We start from the raw sequence: 24,607 nt of genomic DNA on the forward strand, positions 1-24,607 counted from the left end.
CCCTGGTGTGGTGTAAGTGGCCTAAGCCAGAGCCACAGGCCCTGGTGTGGTGTAAGTGGCCTGAGCAAGAGCCACAGGGTCTGGTTTGGTGAAGATGGCCTCGGCCAGAAGCGCAGGGCCTGGTGTGATGTGAGTGGCCTGAGCAAGAGCCACAGGCCCTGGTGTGGTGTAAGTGGCCTCAGCCAGCAGCCACAGGCCCTGGTGTGGTGTAAGTCGCCTCAGCCAGAAGCCACAGGCCCTGGTGTGGTGTAAGTGGCCTCAGCCAGAAGCACAGGGCCTGGTGTGATATGAGTGGCCTGAGCAAGAGCCACAGGCCCTGGTGTGGTGTAAGTGGCCTGAGCAAGAGCCACAGGCCCTGGTGTGGTGTAAGTGGCCTGAGCAAGAGCCACAGGCCCTGGTGTGGTGTAGGTGGCCTCAGCCAGCAGCCACAAGCCCTTGTGTGGTGTAAGTGGCCTCAGCCAGCAGCCACAGGCCCTGGTGTGGTGTAAGTGGCCTCAGCCAGTGCCACAGGCCCTGGTGTGGTGTAAGTGGCCTGAGCAAGAGCCACAGACCATGGTGTGGTGTAATTGGCCTCAATAGCAACTAAGGCCCTGGTGTGGTGTAAGTGGCCTCAGCCAGCAGCCACAGGCCCTGGTGTGGTGTAAGTGGCCTCAGCCAGCAGCCACAGGCCCTGGTGTGGTGTAAGTGGCCTCAGCCAGTGCCACAGGCCCTGGTGTGGTGTAAGTGGCCTGAGCAAGAGCCACAGACCATGGTGTGGTGTAATTGGCCTCAATAGCAACTAAGGCCCTGGTGTGGTGTAAGTGGCCTCAGCCAGCAGCCACAGGCCCTGGTTTGGTGTAAGTCGCCTCAGCCAGAACCCACAGGCCCTGGTGTGGTGTAACTGGCCTCAGCCAGAGCCACAGCCCCTGATGTGGTGTAAGTGGCCCCAGCCGGTCACTCAGGCCCTGGTGTGGTGTAGGTGGCATCAGCTAGCAGCACAAGACATTGGAAAAGAGCCAAAAGCAATGTGATTAATGTGCCCTTATTAATGGGCAGCTGCTTTTGGTCTTTTAATACACCCCTTCTCTGGATCAAAAGCGGTTCAATGACATGAAAATGAAAGGCTTACAGCACCAGGTATTCCCAGGCAGTCTCCCATCCAAGTACTAACCAAGCCCAGCCCTGCTTAGCTTCGGAGATCAGACGAGGTCGGGCGTGCTCAGGGTGGTATGGCCGTAAGCTGCTGGGCCCCAGCACAATGTCTCAATTTATGGATTCAGGTGATTAGGTGGCAAGTACCTGAAGTTACGAAGACAATCCTATAACCATACCTGCATGTTTGCATAATACCCTAACCCAAAGGCTCAGTTTGGCATTTATCCAACAGCACAGGCCCTGGATTGTTGAAGATGGCCTCAGGAAACAGCACAGGGCCTGGTGTGTTGTACATGGCCACAGCAAGCAGCACAGGGCCTGGTTTGGTGAAGATGGCCTCAGTCAGAAGCACAGGGCCTGGTGTGATATGAGTGGCCTGAGCAAGAGCCACAGGCCCTGGTGTGGTGTAAGTGGCCTGAGGAAGAGCCACAGGCCCTGGTGTGGTGTAAGTGGCCTGAGCAAGAGCCACAGGCCCTGGTGTGGTGTAGGTGGCCTCAGCCAGCAGCCACAGGCCCTGGTGTGGTGTAGGTGGCCTCAGCCAGCAGCCACAAGCCCTTGTGTGGTGTAAGTGGCCTCAGCCAGCAGCAAAAGGGCCCTGGTGTGGTGTAAGTCGCCTCAGCCAGCAGCCACAGGCCCTGGTGTGGTGTAGGTGGCCTCAGCCAGCAGCCACAGGCCCTGGTGTGGTGTAAGTGGCCTCAGCCAGCAGCCACAGGCCCTGGTGTGGTGTAAGTGGCCTCAGCCAGCAGCCACAGGCCCTGGTGTGGTGTAAGTGGCCTCAGCCAGTGCCACAGGCCCTGGTGTGGTGTAAGTGGCCTGAGCAAGAGCCACAGACCCTGGTGTGGTGTAATTGGCCTCAGCCACCAGCCACAGGCCCTGGTGTGGTGTAAGTGGCCTCAGCCAGAAGCCACAGGCCCTGGTGTGGTGTAAGTGGCCTCAGCAAGCAGCCACAGGCCCTGGTGTGGTGTAAGTGGCCTGAGCAAGAGCCACAGGCCCTGGTGTGGTGTAAGTGGCCTGAGCAAGAGCCACAGACCCTGGTGTGGTGTAATTGGCCTCAATAGCAACTAATGCCCTGGTGTGGTGTAGGTGGCCTCAGCCAGCAGCCACAGGCCCTGGTGTGGTGTAAGTGGCCTGAGCAAGAGCCACAGGCCCTGGTGTGGTGTAAGTGGCCTGAGCAAGAGCCACAGACCCTGGTGTGGTGTAATTGGCCTCAATAGCAACTAATGCCCTGGTGTGGTGTAGGTGGCCTCAGCCAGCAGCCACAGGCCCTGGTGTGGTGTAAGTGGCCTCAGCCAGAGCCACAGGCCCTGATGTGGTGTAAGTGGCCCCAGCCGGTCACTCTGGCCCTGGTGTGGTGTAGGTGGCATCAGCTAGCAGCACAAGACATTGGAAAACAGCCAAAAGCAGTGTCGTTAATGTGCCCTCATTAATGGGGAGCTGCTTTTGGTCTTTTAATACACCCCTTCTCTGGATCAAAAGCGGTTCAATGACATGAAAATGAAAGGCTTACAGCACCAGGTATTCCCAGGCAGTCTCCCATCCAAGTACTAACCAAGCCCAGCCCTGCTTAGCTTCCGAGATCAGACGAGGTCGGGCGTGCTCAGGGTGGTATGGCCGTAAGCTGCTGGCCCCAGCACAATGTCTCAATTTATGGATTCAAGTGATTAGGTGGCAAGTACCTGAAGTTACGAAGACAATCCTATAACCATACCTGCATGTTTGCATAATACCCTAACCCAAAGGCTCAGTTTGGCATTTATCCAACAGCACAGGCCCTGGATTGTTGAAGATGGCCACAGCAAGCAGCACAGGGCCTGGATTGGTGAAGATGGCCTCGGCCAGAAGCGCAGGGCCTGGTGTGATGTGAGTGGCCTGAGCAAGAGCCACAGGCCCTGGTGTGGTGTAAGTGGCCTCAATAGCAAATAAGGCCCTGGTGTGGTGTAAGTGGCCTCAGCCAGCAGCCACAGGCCCTGGTGTGGTGTAAGTGGCCTCAGCCAGTGCCACAGGCCCTGGTGTGGTGTAATTGGCCTCAATAGCAACTAAGGCCCTGGTGTGGTGTAGGTGGCCTCGGCCAGAAGCGCAGGGCCTGGTGTGATGTGAGTGGCCTGAGCAAGAGCCACAGGCCCTGGTGTGGTGTAATTGGCCTCAATAGCAACTAAGGCCCTGGTGTGGTGTAAGTGGCCTGAGCAAGAGCCACATACCCTGGTGTGGTGTAATTGGCCTCAATAGCAACTAAGGCCCTGGTGTGGTGTAGGTGGCCTCAGCCAGCAGCCACAGGCCCTGGTGTGGTCTAAGTGGCCTCAGCCAGAAGCACAGGGCCTGGTGTGATATGAGTGGCCTGAGCAAGAGCCACAGGCCCTGGTGTGGTGTAAGTGGCCTGAGCAAGAGCCACAGGCCCTGGTGTGGTGTAAGTGGCCTGAGCAAGAGCCACAGGCCCTGGTGTGGTGTAGGTGGCCTCAGCCAGCAGCCACAGGCCCTGGTGTGGTGTAGGTGGCCTCAGCCAGCAGCCACAAGCCCTTGTGTGGTGTAAGTGGCCTCAGCCCGCAGCCACAGGCCCTGGTGTGGTGTAAGTGGCCTCAGCCAGTGCCACAGGCCCTGGTGTGGTGTAAGTGGCCTGAGCAAGAGCCACAGGCCCTGGTGTGGTGTAAGTGGCCTCAGCCAGCAGCCACAGGCCCTGGTGTGGTGTAAGTGGCCTCAGCCAGAAGCCACAGGCACTGGTGTGGTGTAAGTGGCCTCAGCCAGCAGCAAAAGGGCCCTGGTGTGGTGTAGGTGGCCTCAGCCAGCAGCCACAGGCCCTGGTGTGGTGTAAGTGGCCTCAATAGCAACTAAGGCCCTGGTGTGGTGTAAGTGGCTTCAGCCAGCAGCCACAGGCCCTGGTGTGGTGTAAGTGGCCTCAGCCAGCAGCCACAGGCCCTGGTGTGGTGTAGGTGGCCTCAGCCAGCAGCCACAGGCCCTGGTGTGGTGTAAGTGGCCTCAATAGCAACTAAGGCCCTGGTGTGGTGTAAGTGGCTTTAGCCAGCAGCCACAGGCTCTGGTGTGGTGTAACTGGCCTCAGCCAGCAGCCACAGGCCCTGGTTTGGTGTAAGGGGCCACAGCAAGCAGCACAGGGCCTGGATTGGTGAAGATGGCCTCGGCCAGAAGCGCAGGGCCTGGTGTGATGTGAGTGGCCTGAGCAAGAGCCACAGGCCTTGGTGTGGTGTAAGTGGCCTGAGCAAGAGCCACAGGCCCTGGTGTGGTGTAAGTCGCCTCAGCCAGAAGCCACAGGCACTGGTGTGGTGTAAGTGGCCTCAGCCAGCAGCCACAGGCCCTGGTGTGGTGTAAGTGGCCTCAGCCAGAGCCACAGGCCCTGATGTGGTGTAAGTGGTCCCAGCCGGTCACTCTGGCCCTGGTGTGGTGTAGGTGGCATCAGCTAGCAGCACAAGACATTGGAAAACAGCCAAAAGCAGTGTCGTTAATGTGCCCTCATTAATGGGCAGCTGCTTTTGGTCTTTTAATACACCCCTTCTCTGGATCAAAAGCGGTTCAATGACATGAAAATGAAAGGCTTACAGCACCAGGTATTCCCAGGCAGTCTCCCATCCAAGTACTAACCAAGCCCAGCCCTGCTTAGCTTCCGAGATCAGACGAGGTCGGGCGTGCTCAGGGTGGTATGGCCGTAAGCTGCTGGCCCCAGCACAATGTCTCAATTTATGGATTCAAGTGATTAGGTGGCAAGTACCTGAAGTTACGAAGACAATCCTATAACCATACCTGCATGTTTGCATAATACCCTAACCCAAAGGCTCAGTTTGGCATTTATCCAACAGCACAGGCCCTGGATTGTTGAAGATGGCCACAGCAAGCAGCACAGGGCCTGGATTGGTGAAGATGGCCTCGGCCAGAAGCGCAGGGCCTGGTGTGATGTGAGTGGCCTGAGCAAGAGCCACAGGCCTTGGTGTGGTGTAAGTGGCCTGAGCAAGAGCCACAGGCCCTGGTGTGGTGTAAGTCGCCTCAGCCAGAAGCCACAGGCACTGGTGTGGTGTAAGTGGCCTCAGCCAGCAGCAAAAGGGCCCTGGTGTGGTATAAGTCGCCTCAGCCAGCAGCCACAGGCCCTGGTGTGGTGTAGGTGGCCTCAGCCAGCAGCCACAGGCCCTGGTGTGGTGTAAGTCGCCTCAGCCAGCAGCCACAGGCCCTGGTGTGGTGTAAGTGGCCTCAGCCAGCAGCCACAGGCCCTGGTGTGGTGTAAGTGGCCTCAGCCAGTGCCACAGGCCCTGGTGTGGTGTAAGTGGCCTGAGCAAGAGCCACAGACCCTGGTGTGGTGTAATTGGCCTCAGCCAGCAGCCACAGGCCCTGGTGTGGTGTAAGTCGCCTCAGACAGAAGCCACAGGCACTGGTGTGGTGTAAGTGGCCTCAGCCAGCAGCAAAAGGGCCCTGGTGTGGTGTAAGTGGCCTCAGCCAGCAGCCACAGGCCCTGGTGTGGTGTAGGTGGCCTCAGCCACCAGCCACAGGCCCTGGTGTGGTGTAAGTGGCCTCAGCCAGCAGCCACAGGCCCTGGTGTGGTGTAAGTGGCCTCAGCCAGCAGCCACAGGCCCTGGTGTGGTGTAAGTGGCCTCAGCCAGTGCCACAGGCCCTGGTGTGGTGTAAGTGGCCTGAGCAAGAGCCAAAGGCCCTGGTGTGGTGTAAGTGGCCTGAGCAAGAGCCACAGACCCTGGTGTGGTGTAATTGGCCTCAATAGCAACTAATGCCCTGGCGTGGTGTAGGTGGCCTCAGCCAGCAGCCACAGGCCCTGGTGTGGTGTAAGTGGCCTGAGCAAGAGCCACAGGCCCTGGTGTGGTGTAAGTGGCCTGAGCAAGAGCCACAGACCCTGGTGTGGTGTAATTGGCCTCAATAGCAACTAATGCCCTGGTGTGGTGTAGGTGGCCTCAGCCAGCAGCCACAGGCCCTGGTGTGGTGAAAGTGGCCTCAGCCAGAGCCACAGGCCCTGATGTGGTGTAAATGGCCCCAGCCGGTCACTCAGGCCCTTGTGTGGTGTAGGTTGCATCAGCTAGCAGCACAAGACATTGGAAAAGAGCCAAAAGCAGTGTCGTTAATGTGCCCTCATTAATGGGCAGCTGCTTTTGGTCTTTTAATACACCCCTTCTCTGGATCAAAAGCGGTTCAATGACATGAAAATGAAAGGCTTACAGCACCAGGTATTCCCAGGAAGTCTCCCATCCAAGTACTAACCAAGCCCAGCCCTGCTTAGCTTCCGAGATCAGACGAGGTCGGGCGTGCTCAGGGTGGTATGGCCGTAAGCTGCTGGCCCCAGCACAATGTCTCAATTTATGGATTCAAGTGATTAGGTGGCAAGTACCTGAAGTTACGAAGACAATGCTATAACCATACCTGCATGTTTGCATAATACCCTAACTCAAAGGCTCAGTTTGGCATTTATCCAACAGCACAGGCCCTGGATTGTTGAAGATGGCCTCAGGAACCAGCACAGGGCCTGGTGTGTTGTACATGGCCACAGCAAGGAGCACAGGGCCTGGTTTGGTGAAGATGGCCTCGGCCAGAAGCGCAGGGCCTGGTGTGATGTGAGTGGCCTGAGCAAGAGCCACAGGCCTTGGTGTGGTGTAAGTGGCCTCAGCCAGCAGCCACAGGCCCTGGTGTGGTGTAATTGGCCTCAATAGCAACTAATGCCCTGGTGTGGTGTAGGTGGCCTCAGCCAGCAGCCACAGGCCCTGGTGTGGTGTAAGTGGCCTCAGCCAGCAGCCACAGGCCCTGGTGTGGTGTAAGTCGCCTCAGCCAGAAGCCACAGACACTGGTGTGGTGTAAGTGGCCTCAGCCAGCAGCAAAAGGGCCCTGGTGTGGTGTAAGTGGCCTCAGCCAGCAGCCACAGGCCCTGGTGTGGTGTAGGTGGCCTCAGCCAGCAGCCACAGGCCCTTGTGTGGTGTAATTGGCCTCAATAGCAACTAAGGCCCTGGTGTGGTGTAGGTGGCCTAAGCCAGCAGCCACAGGCCCTGGTGTGGTGTAAGTGGCCTCAGCCAGTGCCACAGGCCCTGGTGTGGTGTAAGTGGCCTGAGCAAGAGCCACAGACCCTGGTGTGGTGTAATTGGCCTCAATAGCAACTAAGGCCCTGGTGTGGTGTAGGTGGCCTCAGCCAGCAGCCACAGGCCCTGGTGTGGTGTAAGTGGCCTCAGCCAGCAGCCACAGGCCCTGATGTGGTGTAAGTGGCCCCAGCCGGTCCCTCAGGCCCTTGTGTGGTGTAGGTTGCATCAGCTAGCAGCACAAGACATTGGAAAAGAGCCAAAAGCAATGTCGTTAATGTGCCCTCATTAATGGGCAGATGCTTTTGGTCTTTTAATACACCCCTTCTCTGGATCAAAAGCGGTTCAATGACATGAAAATCAAAGGCTTACAGCACCAGGTATTCCCAGGCAGTCTCCCATCCAAGTACTAACCAAGCCCAGCCCTGCTTAGCTTCCGAGATCAGACGAGGTCAGGCGTGCTCAGGGTGGTATGGCCGTAAGATGCTGGTCCCAGCACAATGTCTCAATTTATGGATTCAAGTGATTAGGTGGCAAGTACCTGAAGTTACGAAGACAATCCTATAACCATACCTGCATGTTTGCATAATACCCTAACCAAAAGGCTCAGTTTGGCATTTATCCAACAGCACAGGCCCTGGATTGTTGAAGATGGCCTCAAGAACCAGCACAGGACCTGGTGTGTTTTACATGGCCACAGCAAGCAGCACAGGGCCTGGTTTGGTGAAGATGGCCTCAGCAAGCAGCCACAGGCCCTGGTTTGGTGTAAGTGGCCTCAGCTAGCAGCCACAGGCCCTGGTGTGGTGTGAGTGGCCTCAGCCAGCAGCCACAGGCCCTGGTGTGGTCTAAGTGGCCTCAGCCAGTGCCACAGGCCCTGGTGTGGTGTAAGTGGCCTGAGCAAGAGCCACAGGCCCTGGTGTGGTGTAAGTGGCCTCAGCCAGCAGCCACAGGCCCTGGTGTGGTGTAAGTGGCCTGAGCAAGTGCCACAGGCCCTGGTGTGGTGTAAGTGGCCTAAGCCAGAGCCACAGGCCCTGGTGTGGTGTAAGTGGCCTGAGCAAGAGCCACAGGGCCTGGTTTGGTGAAGATGGCCTCGGCCAGAAGCGCAGGGCCTGGTGTGATGTGAGTGGCCTGAGCAAGAGCCACAGGCCCTGGTGTGGTGTAAGTGGCAACAGCCAGCAGCCACAGGCCCTGGTGTGGTGTAGGTGGCCTCAGCCAGCAGCCACAGGCCCTGGTGTGGTGTAAGTGGCCTGAGCAAGAGCCACAGACCCTGGTGTGGTGTAAGTGGCCTCAGCCAGCAGCCACAGGCCCTGGTGTGGTGTAAGTGGCCTCAGCCAGCAGCCACAGGCCCTGGTGTGGTGTAAGTGGCCTCAGCCAGTGCCACAGGCCCTGGTGTGGTGTAAGTGGCCTGAGCAAGAGCCACAGACCCTGGTGTGGTGTAATTGGCCTCAGCCAGCAGCCACAGGCCCTGGTGTGGTGTAAGTCGCCTCAGACAGAAGCCACAGGCACTGGTGTGGTGTAAGTGGCCTCAGCCAGCAGCAAAAGGGCCCTGGTGTGGTGTAAGTCGCCTCAGCCAGCAGCCACAGGCCCTGGTGTGGTGTAGGTGGCATCAGCTAGCAGCACAAGACATTGGAAAACAGCCAAAAGCAGTGTCGTTAATGTGCCCTCATTAATGGGCAGCTGCTTTTGGTCTTTTAATACACCCCTTCTCTGGATCAAAAGCGGTTCAATGACATGAAAATGAAAGGCTTACAGCACCAGGTATTCCCAGGCAGTCTCCCATCCAAGTACTAACCAAGCCCAGCCCTGCTTAGCTTCCGAGATCAGACGAGGTCGGGCGTGCTCAGGGTGGTATGGCCGTAAGCTGCTGGCCCCAGCACAATGTCTCAATTTATGGATTCAAGTGATTAGGTGGCAAGTACCTGAAGTTACGAAGACAATCCTATAACCATACCTGCATGTTTGCATAATACCCTAACCCAAAGGCTCAGTTTGGCATTTATCCAACAGCACAGGCCCTGGATTGTTGAAGATGGCCACAGCAAGCAGCACAGGGCCTGGATTGGTGAAGATGGCCTCGGCCAGAAGCGCAGGGCCTGGTGTGATGTGAGTGGCCTGAGCAAGAGCCACAGGCCCTGGTGTGGTGTAAGTGGCCTCAATAGCAAATAAGGCCCTGGTGTGGTGTAAGTGGCCTCAGCCAGCAGCCACAGGCCCTGGTGTGGTGTAAGTGGCCTCAGCCAGTGCCACAGGCCCTGGTGTGGTGTAATTGGCCTCAATAGCAACTAAGGCCCTGGTGTGGTGTAGGTGGCCTCGGCCAGAAGCGCAGGGCCTGGTGTGATGTGAGTGGCCTGAGCAAGAGCCACAGGCCCTGGTGTGGTGTAATTGGCCTCAATAGCAACTAAGGCCCTGGTGTGGTGTAAGTGGCCTGAGCAAGAGCCACATACCCTGGTGTGGTGTAATTGGCCTCAATAGCAACTAAGGCCCTGGTGTGGTGTAGGTGGCCTCAGCCAGCAGCCACAGGCCCTGGTGTGGTGTAAGTGGCCTCAGCCAGAGCAACAGGCCCTGATGTGGTGTAAGTGGCCCCAGCCGGTCACTCAGGCCCTGGTGTGGTGTAGGTGGCATCAGCTAGCAGCACAAGACATTGGAAAACAGCCAAAAGCAATGTCGTTAATGTGCCCTCATTAATGGGGAGCTGCTTCTGGTCTTTTAATACACTCCTTCTCTGGATCAAAAGCGGTTCAATGACATGAAAATGAAAGGCTTACAGCACCAGGTATTCCCAGGCAGTCTCCCATCCAAGTACTAACCAAGCCCAGCCCTGCTTAGCTTCCGAGATCAGACGAGGTCAGGCGTGCTCAGGGTGGTATGGCCGTAAGCTGCTGGTCCCAGCACAATGTCTCAATTTATGGATTCAAGTGATTAGGTGGCAAGTACCTGAAGTTACGAAGACAATCCTATAACCATACCTGCATGTTTGCATAATACCCTAACCCAAAGGCTCAGTTTGGCATTTATCCAACAGCACAGGCCCTGGATTGTTGAAGATGGCCTCAGGAACCAGCACAGGGCCTGGTGTGTTGTACATGGCCACAGCAAGCAGCACAGGGCCTGGTTTGGTGAAGATGGCCTCAGCCAGAAGCACAGGGCCTGGTGTGATATGAGTGGCCTGAGCAAGAGCCACAGGCCCTGGTGTGGTGTAAGTGGAATCAGCCAGCAGCCACAGGCACTGGTGTGGTGTAAGTGGCCTCAGCCAGCAGCCACAGGCCCTGGTGTGGTGTAGGTGGCCTCAGCCAGCAGCCACAGGCCCTGGTGTGGTGTAAGTGGCCCCAGCCGGTCACTCAGGCCCTTTTGTGGTGTAAGTGGCCTCAGCCAGTGCCACAGGCCCTGGTGTGGTGTAAGTGGCTTGAGCAAGAGCCACAGACCCTGGTGTGGTGTAATTGGCCTCAGCCAGCAGCCACAGGCCCTGGTGTGGTGTAAGTCGCCTCAGACAGAAGCCACAGGCACTGGTGTGGTGTAAGTGGCCTCAGCCAGCAGCAAAAGGGCCCTGGTGTGGTGTAAGTCGCCTCAGCCAGCAGCCACAGGCCCTGGTGTGGTGTAGGTGGCCTCAGCCAGCAGCCACAGGCCCTGGTGTGGTGTAAGTGGCCTCAGCCAGCAGCCACAGGCCCTGGTGTGGTGTAAGTGGCCTCAGCCAGCAGCCACAGGCCCTGGTGTGGTGTAAGTGGCCTCAGCCAGTGCCACAGGCCCTGGTGTGGTGTAAGTGGCCTGAGCAAGAGCCACAGGCCCTGGTGTGGTGTAAGTGGCCTGAGCAAGAGCCACAGACCCTGGTGTGGTGTAATTGGCCTCAATAGCAACTAATGCCCTGGTGTGGTGTAGGTGGCCTCAGCCAGCAGCCACAGGCCCTGGTGTGGTGTAAGTGGCCTGAGCAAGAGCCACAGGCCCTGGTGTGGTGTAAGTGGCCTGAGCAAGAGCCACAGACCCTGGTGTGGTGTAATTGGCCTCAATAGCAACTAATGCCCTGGTGTGGTGTAGGTGGCCTCAGCCAGCAGCCACAGGCCCTGGTGTGGTGAAAGTGGCCTCAGCCAGAGCCACAGGCCCTGATGTGGTGTAAGTGGCCCCAGCCGGTCACTCAGGCCCTTGTGTGGTGTAGGTTGCATCAGCCAGCAGCCACAGGCCCTGGTGTGGTGTAAGTGGCCTCAGCCAGCAGCCACAGGCCCTGGTGTGGTCTAAGTGGCCTCAGCAAGAGCCACAGGCCCTGGTGTGGTGTAAGTGGCCTGAGCAAGAGCCACAGGCCCTGGTGTGGTGTAAGTGGCCTCAATAGCAAATAAGGCCCTGGTGTGGTGTAAGTGGCCAGAAGCGCAGGGCCTGGTGTGATGTGAGTGGCCTGAGCAAGAGCCACAGACCCTGGTGTGGTGTAATTGGCCTCAATAGCAACTAAGGCCCTGGTGTGGTGTATGTGGCCTCAGGCAGCAGCCACAGGCCCTGTTGTGGTGTAACTGGCCTCAGCCAGAGCCACAGGCCCTGATGTGGTGTAAGTGGCCCCAGCCGGTTACTCAGGCCCTGGTGTGGTGTAGGTGGCCTCAGCCAGCCGCCACAGGCCCTGGTGTGGTGTAAGTGGCCTCAGCCAGCAGCCACAGGCCCTGGTGTGGTGTAAGTGGCCTGAGCAAGAGCCACAGACCATGGTGTGGTGTAATTGGCCTCAATAGCAACTAAGGCCCTGGTGTGGTGTAGGTGGCCTAAGCCAGCAGCCACAGGCCCTGGTGTGGTGTAAGTGGCCTCAGCCAGAGCCACAGGCCCTGATGTGGTGTAAGTGGCCCCAGCCGGTCACTCAGGCCCTGGTGTGGTGTAGGTGGCATCAGCTAGCAGCACAAGACATTGGAAAAGAGCCAAAAGCAATGTCGTTAATGTGCCCTCATTAATGGGCAGCTGCTTTTGGTCTTTTAATACACCCCTTCTCTGGATCAAAAGCGGTTCAATGACATGAAAATGAAAAGCTTACAGCACCAGGTATTCCCAGGCAGTCTCCCATCCAAGTACTAACCAAGCCCAGCCCTGCTCAGCTTCCGAGATCAGACGAGGTCAGGCGTGCTCAGGGTGGTATGGCCGTAAGCTGCTGGCCGTAAGCTGCTGGCCCCAGCACAATGTCTCAATTTATGGATTCAGGTGATTAGGTGGCAAGTACCTGAAGTTACGAAGACAATCCTATAACCCTACCTTCATGTTTGCATAATACCCTAACCCAAAGGCTCAGTTTAGCATTTATCCAACAGCACAGGCCCTGGATTGTTGAAGATGGCCTCAGGAACCAGCACAGGGCCTGGTGTGTTGTACATGGCCACAGCTAGCAGCACAGGGCCTGGTTTGGTGAAGATGGCCTCGGCCAGAAGCGCAGGGCCTGGTGTGATGTGAGTGGCCTGAGCAAGAGCCACAGGCCCTGGTGTGGTGTAAGTGGCCTCAGCCAGCAGCCACAGGCCCTGGTGTGGTGTAAGTCGCCTCAGCCAGAACCCACAGGCCCTGGTGTGGTGTAACTGGACTCAGCCAGAGCCACAGCCCCTGATGTGGTGTAAGTGGCCCCAGCCGGTCACTCAGGCCCTGGTGTGGTGTAAGTGGCCTCAGCCAGCAGCCACAGGCCCTGGTGTGGTGTAAGTGGCCTAAGCCAGTGCCACAGGCCCTGGTGTGGTGTAAGTGGCCTGAGCAAGAGCCACAGGCCCTGGTGTGGTGTAAGTGGCCTGAGCAAGAGCCACAGACCCTGGTGTGGTGTAATTGGCCTCAATAGCAACTAAGGCCCTGGTGTGGTGTAGGTGGCCTCAGCCAGCAGCCACAGGCCCTGGTGTGGTGTAAGTGGCCTCAGCCAGAGCCACAGGCCCTGATGTGGTGTAAGTCGCCTCAGCTAGCAGCACAGGGCCTGGTTTGGTGAAGATGGCCTCGGCCAGAAGCACAGGGCCTGGTTTGATATGAGTGGCCTGAGCCAGCAGCCACAGGCCCTGGTGTGGTGTAAGTGGCCTCAGCCAGCAGCCAAAGGCCCTGGTGTGTTGTAAGTGGCCTCAGCCAGCAGCAACAGGCCCTGGTGTGGTGTAAGTGGCCTCAGCCAGAAGCCACAGGCACTGGTGTGGTGTAAGTGGCCTCAGCCAGCAGCAACAGGCCCTGGTGTGGTGTAAGTCGCCTCAGCAAGCAGCCACAGGCCCTGGTTTGGTGTAGGTGGCCTCAGCCAGAGCCACAGGCCCTGATGTGGTGTAAGTGGCCCCAGCCGGTCACTCAGGCCCTGGTGTGGTGTAAGTGGCCTCAATAGCAAATAAGGCCCTGGTGTGGTGTAAGTGGCCTCAGCCAGCAGCCACAGGCCCTGGTGTGGTCTAAGTGGCCTCAGCCAGTGCCACAGGTCCTGGTGTGGTGTAAGTGGCCTGAGCAAGAGCCAAAGACCCTGGTGTGGTGTAATTGGCCTCAATAGCAACTAAGGCCCTGGTGTGGTGTAAGTGGCCTGAGCAAGAGCCACAGGCCCTGGTGTGGTGTAAGTGGCCTCAGCCAGCAGCCACAGGCCCTGGTGTGGTGTAGGTGGCCTCAGCCAGCAGCCACAGGCCCTTGTGTGGTGTAAGTGGCCTCAGCCAGCAGCCACAGGCCCTGGTGTGGTGTAACTGGCCTGAGCAAGAGCCACAGGCCCTGGTGTGGTGTAAGTGGCCTCAGCCAGAGCCACAGGCCCTGGTGTGGTGTAAGTGGCCTCAATAGCAAATAATGCCCTGGTGTGGTGTAAGTGGCCTCAGCCAGAGCCACAGGCCCTGATGTGGTGTAAGTGGCCCCAGCCGGTCAATCAGGCCCTGGTGTGGTGTAGGTGGCATCAGCTAGCAGCACAAGACATTGGAAAACAGCCAAAAGCAATGTCGTTAATGTGCCCTCATTAATGGGCAGCTGCTTTTGGTCTTTTAATACACCCCTTCTCTGGATCAAAAGCGGTTCAATGACAGGAAAATGAAAGGCTTACAGCACCAGGTATTCCCCCATCCAAGTACTAACCAAGCCCAGCCCTGCTTAGCTTCCGAGATCAGACGAGGTCGGGCGTGCTCAGGGTGGTATGGCCGTAAGCTGCTGGCCCCAGCACAATGTCTCAATTTATGGATTCAAGTGATTAGGTGGCAAGTACCTGAAGTTACGAAGACAATCCTATAACCATACCTGCATGTTTGCATAATACCCTAACCCAAAGGCTCAGTTTAGCATTTATCCAACAGCACAGGCCCTGGATTGTTGAAGATGGCCTCAGGAACCAGCACAGGGCCTGGTGTGTTGTACATGGCCACAGCTAGCAGCACAGGGCCTGGTTTGGTGAAGATGGCCTCGGCCAGAAGAGCAGGGCCTGGTGTGATATGAGTGGCCTGAGCAAGAGCCACAGGCCCTGGTGTGGTGTAAGTGGCCTGAGCAAGAGCCACAGGCCCTGGTGTGGTGTAAGTGGCCTCAGCCAGCAGCCACAGGCCCTGGTGTGGTGTAAGTCACCTCAGCCAGAAGCCACAGTCCCTGGTGTGGTGTAAGTGGCCTCAGCCAGCAGCAACAGGCCCTGGTGTGGTGTAAGTCGCCTCAGCCAGCAGCCACAGGCCCTGGTGTGGTGTAGGTGGCCTCAGCCTGCAGCCACAGGCCCTGGTGTGGTCTAAGTGGCCTCAGCCAGTGCCACAGGCCCTGGTGTGGTGTAAGTGGCCTGAGCAAGAGCCACAGACCCTGGTGTGGTGTAAGTGGCCTCAGCCAGCAGCCACAGGCCCTGGTGTGGTGTAAGTGGCCTCAGCCAGAGCCACAGGCCCTGGTGTGGTGTAACTGGCCTCAATAGCAAATAAGGCCCTGGTGTGGTGTAAGTGGCCTCAGCCAGAGCCACAGGCCCTGGTGTGGTGTAAGTGGCCTCAATAGCAACTAAGGCCCTGGTGTGGTGTAGGTAGCCTCAGCCAGCAGCCACAGGCTCTGGTGTGGTGTAAGTCGCCTCAGCCAGTGCCACAGGCCCTGGTGTGGTGTAAGTGGCCTCAGCCAGCAGCAAAAGAGCCCTGGTGTGGTGTAAGTCGCCTCAGCCAGCAGCCACAGGCCCTGGTGTGGTGTAGGTGGCCTCAGCCAGCAGCCACAGGCACTGGTGTGGTGTAAGTGGCCTCAGCCAGCAGCCACAGGCCCTGGTGTGGTGTAACTGGCCTCAGCCAGCAGCCACAGGCCCTGGTGTGGTGTAGGTGGCCTCAGCCAGCAGCCACAGGCCCTGGTGTGGTGTAAGTGGCCTCAGCCAGCAGCCACAGGCCCTGGTGTGGTGTAAGTGGCCTCAGCCAGCAGCCACAGGCCCTGATGTGGTGTAAGTGGCCCCAGCCGGTCACTTAGGCCCTGGTGTGGTGTAAGTGGCATCAGCTAGCAGCACAAGACATTGGAAAAGAGCCAAAAGCAGTGTCGTTAATGTGCCCTCATTAATGGGCAGCTGCTTTTGGTCTTTTAATACACCCCTTCTCTGGATCAAAAGCGGTTCAATGACATGAAAATGAAAGGCTTACAGCACCAGGTATTCCCAGGCAGTCTCCCATCCAAGTACTAACCAAGCCCAGCCCTGCTTAGCTTCCGAGATCAGACGAGGTCGGGCGTGCTCAGGGTGGTATGGCCGTAAGCTGCTGGCCCCAGCACAATGTCTCAATTTATGGATTCAAGTGATTAGGTGGCAAGTACCTGAAGTTACGAAGACAATCCTATAACCATACCTGCATGTTTGCATAATACCCTAACCCAAAGGCTCAGTTTAGCATTTATCCAACAGCACAGGCCCTGGATTGTTGAAGATGGCCTCAGGAACCAGCACAGGGCCTGGTGTGTTGTACATGGCCACAGCTAGCAGCACAGGGCCTGGTTTGGTGAAGATGGCCTCGGCCAGAAGAGCAGGGCCTGGTGTGATGTGAGTGGCCTGAGCAAGAGCCACAGGCCCTGGTGTGGTGTAAGTGGCCTGAGCAAGAGCCACAGGCCCTGGTGTGGTGTAAGTGGCCTCAGCCAGCAGCCACAGGCCCTGGTGTGGTGTAAGTCACCTCAGCCAGAAGCCACAGTCCCTGGTGTGGTGTAAGTGGCCTCAGCCAGCAGCAACAGGCCCTGGTGTGGTGTAAGTCGCCTCAGCCAGCAGCCACAGGCCCTGGTGTGGTCTAAGCGGCCTGAGCCAGTGCCACAGGCCCTGGTGTGGTGTAAGTGGCCTGAGCAAGAGCCACAGACCCTGGTGTGGTGTAAATGGCCTCAATAGCAACTAAGGCCCTGGTGTGGTGTATGTGGCCTCAGCCAGCAGCCACAGGCCCTGTTGTGGTGTAACTGGCCTCAGCCAGAGCAACAGGCCCTGATGTGGTGTAAGTGGCCCCAGCCGGTCACTCAGGCCCTGGTGTGGTGTAGGTGGCATCAGCTAGCAGCACAAGACATTGGAAAAGAGCCAAAAGCAATGTCGTTAATGTGCCCTCATTAATGGGGAGCTGCTTTTGGTCTTTTAATACACCCCTTCTCTGGATCAAAAGCGGTTCAATGACATGAAAGGCTTACAGCACCAGGTATTCCCAGGCAGTCTCCCATCCAAGTACTAACCAAGCCCAGCCCTGCTTAGCTTCCGAGATCAGACCCGGTCGGGGGTGCTTAGGGTGGTATGGCCGTAAGCTGCTGGCCCCAGCACAATGTCTCAATTTATGGATTCAAGTGATTAGGTGGCAAGTACCTGAAGTTACGAAGACAATCCTATAACCATACCTGCATGTTTGCATAATACCCTAACCCAAAGGCTCAGTTTGGCATTTATCCAACAGCACAGGCCCTGGATTGTTGAAGATGGCCTCAGGAACCAGCATAGGGCCTGGTGTGTTGTACATGGCCACAGCAAGCAGCACAGGGCCTGGTTTGGTGAAGATGGCCTCAGCCAGAAGCACAGGGCCTGGTGTGATATGAGTGGCCTGAGCAAGAGCCACAGGCCCTGGTGTGGTGTAAGTGGAATCAGCCAGCAGCCACAGGCACTGGTGTGGTGTAAGTGGCCTCAGCCAGCAGCCACAGGCCCTGGTGTGGTGTAGGTGGCCTCAGCCAGCAGCCACAGGCCCTGGTGTGGTGTAGGTGGCCTCAGCCAGCAGCCACAGGCCCTGGTGTGGTGTAAGTGGCCTCAGCCAGCAGCCACAGGCCCTGGTGTGGTGTAAGTGGCCTGAGCAAGAGCCACAGGCCCTGGTGTGGTGTAAGTGGAATCAGCCAGCAGCCACAGGCCCTGGTGTGGTGTAACTGGCCTGAATAGCAAATAAGGCCCTGGTGTGGTGTAAGTGGCCTCAGCCAGAGCCACAGGCCCTGGTGTGGTGTAAGTGGCCTCAATAGCAACTAAGGCCCTGGTGTGGTGTAAGTGGCCTCAGCCAACAGCCACAGGCCCTGGTATGGTGTAAGTGGCCTCAGCCAGCAGCCACAGGCCCTGGTGTGGTGTAAGTGGCCAGAAGCGCAGGGCCTGGTGTGATGTGAGTGGACTGAGCAAGAGCCACAGACCCTGGTGTGGTGTAATTGGCCTCAATAGCAACTAAGGCCCTGGTGTGGTGTATGTGGCCTCAGCCAGCAGCCACAGGCCCTGGTGTGGTGTAACTGACCTCAGCCAGCAGCCACAGGCCCTGGTGTGGTGTAAGTGGCCTCAGCCAGAGCCACAGGCCCTGATGTGGTGTAAGTCGCCTCAGCTAGCAGCACAGGGCCTGGTTTGGTGAAGATGGCCTCGGCCAGAAGCACAGGACCTGGTTTGAGCCAGCAGCCACAGGCCCTGGTGTGGTGTAAGTGGCCTAAGCCAGCAGCAACAGGCCCTGGTGTGGTGTAATTGGCCTCAATAGCAACTAAGGCCCTGGTGTGGTGTAAGTGGCCTGAGTAAGAGCCACAGGCCCTGGTGTGGTGTAAGTGGCCTCAGCCAGCAGCCACAGGCCCTGGTGTGGTGTAAGTGGCCTGAGCAAGTGCCACAGGCCCTGGTGTGGTGTAAGTGGCCTGAGCAAGAGCCACAGGGCCTGGTTTGGTGAAGATGGCCTCGGCCAGAAGCGCAGGGCCTGGTGTGATGTGAGTGGCCTGAGCAAGAGCCACAGACCCTGGTGTGGTGTAATTGGCCTCAATAGCAACTAAGGCCCTGGTGTGGTGTAAGTGGCCTGAGTAAGAGCCACAGGCCCTGGTGTGGTGTAAGTGGCCTCAGCCAGCAGCAAAAGGGCCCTGGTGTGGTGTAAGTGGCCTGAGCAAGTGCCACAGGCCCTGGTGTGGTGTAAGTGGCCTGAGCAAGAGCCACAGGGCCTGGTTTGGTGAAGATGGCCTCGGCCAGAAGCGCAGGGCCTGGTGTGATGTGAGTGGCCTGAGCAAGAGCCACAGGCCCTGGTGTGGTGTAAGTGGCCTCAGCCAGCAGCCACAGGCCCTGGTGTGGTGTAAGTGGCCTCAATAGCAAATAAGGCCCTGGTGTGGTGTAAGTGGCCTCAGCCAGTGCCACAGGCCCTGGTGTGGTGTAAGTGGCCTGAGCAAGAGCCAAAGACCCTGGTGTGGTGTAATTGGCCTCAATAGCAACTAAGGCCCTGGTGTGGTGTAGGTGGCATCAGCTAGCAGCACAAGACATTGGAAAACAGCCAAAAGCAATGTCGTTAATGTACCCTCATTAATGGGCAGCTGCTTTTGGTCTTTTAATACACCCCTTCTCTGGATCAAAAGCGGTTCAATGACATGAAAGGCTTACAGCACCAGGTATTCCCAGGCAGTCTCCCATCCAAGTACTAACCAAGCCCAGCCCTGCTTAGCTTCCGAGATCAGACGAGGTCGGGCGTGCTCAGGGTGGTATGGCCGTAAGCTGCTGGCTCCAGCACAATGTCTCAATTTATGATTTCAAGTGATTAGGTGGCAAGTACCTGAAGTTACGAAGATAATCCTATAACCATACCTGCATGTTTGCATAATACCCTAACCCAAAGGCTCAGTTTGGCATTTACCCAACAGCACAGGCCCTGGATTGTTGAAGATGGCCTCAGGAACCAGCACAGGGCCTGGTGTGCTGTACATGGCCACAGCAAGCAGCACAGGGCCTGGTTTGGTGAAGATGGCCTCGGCCAGAAGCACAGGGCCTGGTGTGATATGAGTGGCCTGAGCAAGAGCCACAGGCCCTGGTGTGTTGTAAGTGGCCTCAGCCAGCAGCCACAGGCCCTGGTGTGGTGTAGGTGGCCTCAGCCAGCAGCCACAGGCCCTTGTGTGGTGTAAGTGGCCTCAGCCAGCAGCCACAGGCCCTGGTGTGGTGTAAGTGGCCTCAGCCAGTGCCACAGGCCCTGGTGTGGTGTAATTGGCCTCAATAGCAACTAAGGCCCTGGTGTGGTGTAAGTGGCCTGAGCAAGAGCCACATACCCTGGTGTGGTGTAAGTGGCCTCAGCCAGTGCCACAGGCCCTGGTGTGGTGTAATTGGCCTCAATAGCAACTAAGGCCCTGGTGTGGTGTAAGTGGCCTGAGCAAGAGCCACATACCCTGGTGTGGTGTAATTGGCCTCAATAGCAACTAAGGCCCTGGTGTGTTGTAGGTGGCCTCAGCCAGCAGCCACAGGCCCTGGTGTGGTGTAAGTGGCCTCAGCCAGCAGCCACAGGCCCTGGTGTGGTGTAAGTGGCCTCAGCCAGAGCAACAGGCCCTGATGTGGTGTAAGTGGCCCCAGCCGGTCACTCAGGCCCTGGTGTGGTGTAGGTGGCATCAGCTAGCAGCACAAGACATTGGAAAACAGCCAAAAGCAATGTCGTTAATGTGCCCTCATTAATGGGGAGCTGCTTCTGGTCTTTTAATACACCCCTTCTCTGGATCAAAAGCGGTTCAATGACATGAAAATGAAAGGCTTACAGCACCAGGTATTCCCAGGCAGTCTCCCATCCAAGTACTAACCAAGCCCAGCCCTGCTTAGCTTCCGAGATCAGACGAGGTCGGGCGTGCTCAGGGTGGTATGGCCGTAAGCTGCTGGCCCCAGCACAATGTCTCAATTTATGGATTCAAGTGATTAGGTGGCAAGTACCTGAAGTTACGAAGACAATCCTATAACCATACCTGCATGTTTGCATAATACCCTAACCAAAAGGCTCAGTTTGGCATTTATCCAACAGCACAGGCCCTGGATTGTTGAAGATGGCCTCAAGAACCAGCACAGGACCTGGTGTGTTTTACATGGCCACAGCAAGCAGCACAGGGCCTGGTTTGGTGAAGATGGCCTCAGCAAGCAGCCACAGGCCCTGGTTTGGTGTAAGTGGCCTCAGCTAGCAGCACAGGCCCTGGTGTGATGTTAGTGGCCTGAGCAAGAGCCACAGGCCTTGGTGTGGTGTAAGTGGCCTCAGCCAGCAGCCACAGGCCCTGGTGTGGTGTAAGTCGCCTCAGCCAGAAGCCACAGGCACTGGTGTGGTGTAAGTGGCCTCAGCCAGCAGCAAAAGGGCCCTGGTGTGGTGTAAGTCGCCTCAGCCAGCAGCCACAGGCCCTGGTGTGGTGTAGGTGGCCTCAGCAAGAGCCACAGGCCCTGGTGTGGTGTAAGTGGCCTCAGCCAGCAGCCACAGGCCCTGGTGTGGTGTAAGTGGCCTCAGCCAGCAGCCACAGGCCCTGGTGTGGTGTAAGTGGCCTCAGCCAGTGCCACAGGCCCTGGTGTGGTGTAAGTGGCCTGAGCAAGAGCCACAGGCCCTGGTGTGGTGTAAGTGGCCTGAGCAAGAGCCACAGACCCTGGTGTGGTGTAATTGGCCTCAATAGCAACTAATGCCCTGGTGTGGTGTAGGTGGCCTAAGCCAGCAGCCACAGGCCCTGGTGTGGTGTAAGTGGCCTGAGCAAGAGCCACAGGCCCTGGTGTGGTGTAAGTGGCCTGAGCAAGAGCCACAGACCCTGGTGTGGTGTAATTGGCCTCAATAGCAACTAATGCCCTGGTGTGGTGTAGGTGGCCTCAGCCAGCAGCCACAGGCCCTGGTGTGGTGAAAGTGGCCTCAGCCAGAGCCACAGGCCCTGATGTGGTGTAAGTGGCCCCAGCCGGTCACTCAGGCCCTTGTGTGGTGTAGGTTGCATCAGCTAGCAGCACAAGACATTGGAAAAGAGCCAAAAGCAGTGTCGTTAATGTGCCCTCATTAATGGGCAGCTGCTTTTGGTCTTTTAATACACCCCTTCTCTGGATCAAAAGCGGTTCAATGACATGAAAATCAAAGGCTTACAGCACCAGGTATTCCCAGGCAGTCTCCCATCCAAGTACTAACCAAGCCCAGCCCTGCTTAGCTTCCGAGATCAGACGAGGTCGGGCGTGCTCAGGGTGGTATGGCCGTAAGCTGCTGGCCCCAGCACAATGTCTCAATTTATGGATTCAAGTGATTAGGTGGCAAGTACCTGAAGTTACGAAGACAATGCTATAACCATACCTGCATGTTTGCATAATACCCTAACCCAAAGGCTCAGTTTGGCATTTATCCAACAGCACAGGCCCTGGATTGTTGAAGATGGCCTCAGGAACCAGCACAGGGCCTGGTGTGTTGTACATGGCCACAGCAAGGAGCACAGGGCCTGGTTTGGTGAAGATGGCCTCGGCCAGAAGCGCAGGGCCTGGTGTGATGTGAGTGGCCTGAGCAAGAGCCACAGGCCTTGGTGTGGTGTAAGTGGCCTCAGCCAGCAGCCACAGGCCCTGGTGTGGTGTAGGTGGCCTCAGCCAGCAGCCACAGGCCCTGGTGTGGTGTAGGTGGCCTCAGCCAGCAGCCACAGGCCCTGGTGTGGTGTAAGTGGCCTCAGCCAGCAGCCACAGGCCCTGGTGTGGTGTAAGTGGCCTGAGCAAGAGCCACAGGCCCTGGTGTGGTGTAAGTGGCCTGAGCAAGAGCCACAGACCCTGGTGTGGTGTAATTGGCCTCAATAGCAACTAATGCCCTGGTGTGGTGTAGGTGGCCTCAGCCAGCAGCCACAGGCCCTGGTGTGGTGTAAGTGGCCTCGGCCAGCAGCCACAGGCCCTGGTGTGGTGTAAGTCGCCTCAGCCAGAAGCCACAGGCACTGGTGTGGTGTAAGTGGCCTCAGCCAGCAGCAAAAGGGCCCTGGTGTGGTGTAAGTGGCCTCAGCCAGCAGCCACAGGCCCTGGTGTGGTGTAGGTGGCCTCAGCCAGCAGCCACAGGCCCTTGTGTGGTGTAATTGGCCTCAATAGCAACTAAGGCCCTGGTGTGGTGTAAGTGGCCTCAGCCAGTGCCACAGGCCCTGGTGTGGTGTAAGTGGCCTGAGCAAGAGCCACAGACCCTGGTGTGGTGTAATTGGCCTCAATAGCAACTAAGGCCCTGGTGTGGTGTAGGTGGCCTCAGCCAGCAGCCACAGGCCCTGGTGTGGTGTAAGTGGCCTCAGCCAGCAGCCACAGGCCCTGATGTGGTGTAAGTGGCCCCAGCCGGTCCCTCAGGCCCTTGTGTGGTGTAGGTTGCATCAGCTAGCAGCACAAGACATTGGAAAACAGCCAAAAGCAATGTCGTTAATGTGCCCTCATTAATGGGGAGCTGCTTCTGGTCTTTTAATACACCCCTTCTCTGGATCAAAAGCGGTTCAATGACATGAAAAAGAAAGGCTTACAGCACCAGGTATTCCCCCATCCAAGTACTAACCAAGCCCAGCCCTGCTTAGCTTCCGAGATCAGACGAGGTCGGGCGTGCTCAGGGTGGTATGGCCGTAAGCTGCTGGCCCCCGCACAATGTCTCAATTTATGGATTCAAGTGATTAGGTGGCAAGTACCTGAAGTCACGAAGACAATCCTATAACCCTACCTGCATGTTTGCATAATACCCTAACCCAAAGGCTCAGTTTAGCATTTATCCAACAGCACAGGTCCTGGATTGTTGAAGTTGGCCTCAGGAACCAGCACAGGGCCTGGTGTGTTGTACATGGCCACAGCAAGCAGCACAGGGCCTGGTTTGGTGAAGATGGCCTCGGCCAGAAGCACAGGGCCTGGTGTGATATGAGTGGCCTTAGCAAGAGCCACAGGCCCTGGTGTGGTGTAAGTGGAATCAGCCAGAAGCCACAGGCCCTGGTGTGGTGTAAGTGGCCTCAGCCAGAGCCACAGGCCCTGGTGTGGTGTAACTGGCCTCAATAGCAAATAAGGCCCTGATGTGGTGTAAGTGGCCTCAGCCAGAGCCACAGGCCCTGGTGTGGTGTAAGTGGCCTCAATAGCAACTAAGGCCCTGGTGTGGTGTAAGTGGCCTCAGCCAGCAGTCACAGGCCCTGGTGTGGTGTAGGTGGCCTCAGCCAGCAGCCACAGGCTCTGGTGTGGTGTAAGTCGCCTCAGCCAGCAGCCACAGGCCCTGGTATGGTGTAAGTGGCCTCAGCCAGCAGCCACAGGCCCTGGTGTGGTGTAAGTGGCCAGAAGCGCAGGGCCTGGTGTGATGTGAGTGGCCTGAGCAAGAGCCACAGACCCTGGTGTGGTGTAATTGGCCTCAATAGCAACTAAGGCCCTGGTGTGGTGTATGTGGCCTCAGCCAGCAGCCACAGGCCCTGGTGTGGTGTAACTGGCCTCAGCCAGCAGCCACAGGCCCTGGTGTGGTGTAAGTGGCCTCAGCCAGAGCCACAGGCCCTGATGTGGTGTAAGTCGCCTCAGCCAGAAGCCACAGGCACTGGTGTGGTGTAAGTGGCCTCAGCCAGCAGCAAAAGGGCCCTGGTGTGGTGTAGGTGGCCTCAGCCAGCAGCCACAGGCCCTGGTGTGGTGTAAGTGGCCTCAATAGCAACTAAGGCCCTGGTGTGGTGTAAGTGGCTTCAGCCAGCAGCCACAGGCCCTGGTGTGGTGTAAGTGGCCTCAGCCAGCAGCCACAGGCCCTGGTGTGGTGTAGGTGGCCTCAGCCAGCAGCCACAGGCCCTGGTGTGGTGTAAGTCGCCTCAGCCAGCAGCCACAGGCCCTGGTGTGGTGTAAGTGGCCTCAGCCAGCAGCCACAGGCCCTGGTGTGGTGTAAGTGGCCTCAGCCAGTGCCACAGGCCCTGGTGTGGTGTAAGTGGCCTGAGCAAGAGCCACAGACCCTGGTGTGGTGTAATTGGCCTCAGCCAGCAGCCACAGGCCCTGGTGTGGTGTAAGTCGCCTCAGACAGAAGCCACAGGCACTGGTGTGGTGTAAGTGGCCTCAGCCAGCAGCAAAAGGGCCCTGGTGTGGTGTAAGTCGCCTCAGCCAGCAGCCACAGGCCCTGGTGTGGTGTAGGTGGCCTCAGCCACCAGCCACAGGCCCTGGTGTGGTGTAAGTGGCCTCAGCCAGCAGCCACAGGCCCTGGTGTGGTGTAAGTGGCCTCAGCCAGCAGCCACAGGCCCTGGTGTGGTGTAAGTGGCCTCAGCCAGTGCCACAGGCCCTGGTGTGGTGTAAGTGGCCTGAGCAAGAGCCAAAGGCCCTGGTGTGGTGTAAGTGGCCTGAGCAAGAGCCACAGACCCTGGTGTGGTGTAATTGGCCTCAATAGCAACTAATGCCCTGGCGTGGTGTAGGTGGCCTCAGCCAGCAGCCACAGGCCCTGGTGTGGTGTAAGTGGCCTGAGCAAGAGCCACAGGCCCTGGTGTGG

The 24,607-nt window shown here is 57.7% G+C and overlaps 9 non-coding genes and 6 pseudogenes across 9 annotated transcripts; all 15 read right to left on the reverse strand.

Moving 5' to 3' along the window:
• Positions 1–1,101: 1,101 nt before the first annotated feature.
• On the reverse strand, positions 1,102–1,220 carry LOC147300119 (5S ribosomal RNA; annotated as a pseudogene).
• A 1,414-nt stretch (positions 1,221–2,634) lies between these two features.
• Positions 2,635–2,753, reverse strand: LOC147300120 (5S ribosomal RNA). Its single transcript, XR_015127970.1, has one exon. It is a non-coding gene; the product is annotated as a 5S ribosomal RNA (ribosomal RNA).
• A 1,920-nt stretch (positions 2,754–4,673) lies between these two features.
• Positions 4,674–4,792, reverse strand: LOC147300121 (5S ribosomal RNA). Its single transcript, XR_015127971.1, has one exon. It is a non-coding gene; the product is annotated as a 5S ribosomal RNA (ribosomal RNA).
• A 1,495-nt stretch (positions 4,793–6,287) lies between these two features.
• LOC147300122 (5S ribosomal RNA) lies at positions 6,288–6,406 on the reverse strand. The gene has a single exon (XR_015128113.1). It is a non-coding gene; the product is annotated as a 5S ribosomal RNA (ribosomal RNA).
• A 1,098-nt stretch (positions 6,407–7,504) lies between these two features.
• LOC147300123 (5S ribosomal RNA) lies at positions 7,505–7,623 on the reverse strand (annotated as a pseudogene).
• Positions 7,624–8,882: 1,259 nt separating this feature from the next.
• On the reverse strand, positions 8,883–9,001 carry LOC147300124 (5S ribosomal RNA). Its single transcript, XR_015127972.1, has one exon. It is a non-coding gene; the product is annotated as a 5S ribosomal RNA (ribosomal RNA).
• Positions 9,002–9,894: 893 nt separating this feature from the next.
• Positions 9,895–10,013, reverse strand: LOC147300125 (5S ribosomal RNA). The gene has a single exon (XR_015128069.1). It is a non-coding gene; the product is annotated as a 5S ribosomal RNA (ribosomal RNA).
• Positions 10,014–12,125: 2,112 nt separating this feature from the next.
• LOC147300126 (5S ribosomal RNA) lies at positions 12,126–12,244 on the reverse strand (annotated as a pseudogene).
• A 1,855-nt stretch (positions 12,245–14,099) lies between these two features.
• Positions 14,100–14,208, reverse strand: LOC147300127 (5S ribosomal RNA; annotated as a pseudogene).
• A 1,416-nt stretch (positions 14,209–15,624) lies between these two features.
• Positions 15,625–15,743, reverse strand: LOC147300128 (5S ribosomal RNA). The gene has a single exon (XR_015127973.1). It is a non-coding gene; the product is annotated as a 5S ribosomal RNA (ribosomal RNA).
• An 893-nt stretch (positions 15,744–16,636) lies between these two features.
• LOC147300129 (5S ribosomal RNA) lies at positions 16,637–16,755 on the reverse strand (annotated as a pseudogene).
• A 2,048-nt stretch (positions 16,756–18,803) lies between these two features.
• On the reverse strand, positions 18,804–18,922 carry LOC147300130 (5S ribosomal RNA). Its single transcript, XR_015127974.1, has one exon. It is a non-coding gene; the product is annotated as a 5S ribosomal RNA (ribosomal RNA).
• A 1,014-nt stretch (positions 18,923–19,936) lies between these two features.
• Positions 19,937–20,055, reverse strand: LOC147300131 (5S ribosomal RNA). The gene has a single exon (XR_015127975.1). It is a non-coding gene; the product is annotated as a 5S ribosomal RNA (ribosomal RNA).
• A 1,215-nt stretch (positions 20,056–21,270) lies between these two features.
• LOC147300132 (5S ribosomal RNA) lies at positions 21,271–21,389 on the reverse strand. Its single transcript, XR_015127976.1, has one exon. It is a non-coding gene; the product is annotated as a 5S ribosomal RNA (ribosomal RNA).
• A 1,256-nt stretch (positions 21,390–22,645) lies between these two features.
• Positions 22,646–22,754, reverse strand: LOC147300133 (5S ribosomal RNA; annotated as a pseudogene).
• Positions 22,755–24,607: the final 1,853 nt, after the last annotated feature.

Source organism: Aulonocara sp. 'chitande type north' Nkhata Bay, unplaced genomic scaffold, assembly GCF_057382095.1.
Source record: "Aulonocara sp. 'chitande type north' Nkhata Bay isolate Kocher_YH1m ecotype deep benthic unplaced genomic scaffold, A_spYH_male_GT1.1 unmapped_scaffold_35, whole genome shotgun sequence".
Lineage (NCBI taxonomy): Eukaryota > Metazoa > Chordata > Actinopteri > Cichliformes > Cichlidae > Aulonocara > Aulonocara sp. 'chitande type north' Nkhata Bay.